At 41.6% G+C, this 1,567-nt stretch overlaps 1 pseudogene; it reads left to right on the forward strand.

Moving 5' to 3' along the window:
• The first annotated feature begins 750 nt into the window (after nucleotides 1–750).
• On the forward strand, nucleotides 751–1,133 carry LOC138993163 (GTP-binding nuclear protein Ran-like; annotated as a pseudogene).
• Nucleotides 1,134–1,567: the final 434 nt, after the last annotated feature.

The following is a 1,567-nucleotide window of genomic DNA, read 5'->3' on the forward strand; positions in this document are numbered from 1 at the left end:
TGGAAGTATGTTTTTTTTCCAGAACTTTTGGTGTTCTAATGAGCATTGTGAATCTACAAAAGGGTGCTGTGTTGTATACCTTTCCTATATTTATTTTTTTCATACATTCCTTATATTGAGAACATTTCACAGGGCACACTTTGGAACATCCTGTTTCACCTTATTCTAAACAACAAGGCCTCTCATGTTCATGGCACTGAGTGGTTTTATGCGTGATAGTGATTCCCATCGTTATAAGGAATGATGTCCCGTTGCTTTCCAGGGCATCATTTAAGGAGAGTTGTGTGCTTAGGGACTCTTTGCCTCTGGAGGAGGTTCACTTGATTGAAAAGACACTGGAGTACCCACAGTTGGGGGACCCAGGCATCTATCTCAATGTGGCAATATTCATGGGTGCACAGTTCTGAGTATTTATGGAAGATGGCTTTTGTCATCTTTTCAGGTTTCAGTCAGATGGCCCCAGAGACATTTCTGGAAGAGACATCACCATGGCTGCCAAGGAGAACCCCAAGTTCAGTTCAAAGTTGTATTGTTTGGTGATGGTGGGACTGGGACAATGACATTTGTGAAATGTCATCTGACTGGTGAATTTGAGAAGAATTATGTAGCCACCCTGGGTGTCGAAGTCCATCCCTCATGTTCCACACCAACACGGGGCCTATTAAGTTCAATGTCTGGGATATAGCTGGCTAGGAGAAGTTTGGCGGACTGAGAGATGGTTATCACACCCAACCCTAGTGTGCCATTATAATGTTTGATATAACTTCGAGAGTTACTTAATAAGAATATGTCTAGCTGGCATAGAGATCTGGTACAAGTGTGTGAAAACATCCCCATTGTGTTGTGTAGCAATAGAGTGGATATTAAGGACAGGAAGTTAAGGCAAATCAATTGTCTTCCATTGAAAGAATTGCCAGTACTATGACATTTCTGCCAAAAGTAACTACAACTTTAAAAAGCTCTTCCTCTAGCTTGCTAGAAAGCTAATTGGACACCCTAAGTTGGAGTTTGTCACCGTGTCTGCTCTTGCCCCACCAGAGGTTATCCTGGACCCAGTTTTGGCAGCTCAGTATGAGCACGATCTAGAGGTTTCTCTGACTACCTCTCTCCTGGGTGAGGATGGCGACCTGTGAGAAAGGGAAGCTGAAGTCTACAAGTCTAGTTTTACAGGCAACTGTCCTGTGATGTCAGTGGTGCAGTGTGTTTGGCACTTTATTATGTAGCTAAGCAGAACCTGTGCTTGATCTTTGGGATGCTGAAAGAGATGAATGGGCTTCTGAGTGAATGTGGCAGCTAAAAAATACCTTCATTTTTTGGACCTACATATTTAGCTGTTTTGGAATGCAGTTGTTTCCTTATTGAGTTTCAACTATAAGAATGCTGCACTTGCATCACAATATTCAGTGGTGAAGCCTTGTTTGTTACTGTCATTCTCATTCCTCTTCATTTAGAATCAGAATAAAATTGTATTTCCGATACCTAAAAAAAAAAAGAATGTGGTTCATAGGCAAACAAAGAAGTGAACCCATAAAAACTGACTTCATTCCATCTTCCGTCTCACATTCCA

This window comes from Myotis yumanensis, unplaced genomic scaffold (genome assembly GCF_028538775.1).
Source record: "Myotis yumanensis isolate MYYU_CA2020_CCGP unplaced genomic scaffold, mMyoYum1.0.hap1 SCAF_15, whole genome shotgun sequence".
Lineage (NCBI taxonomy): Eukaryota > Metazoa > Chordata > Mammalia > Chiroptera > Vespertilionidae > Myotis > Myotis yumanensis.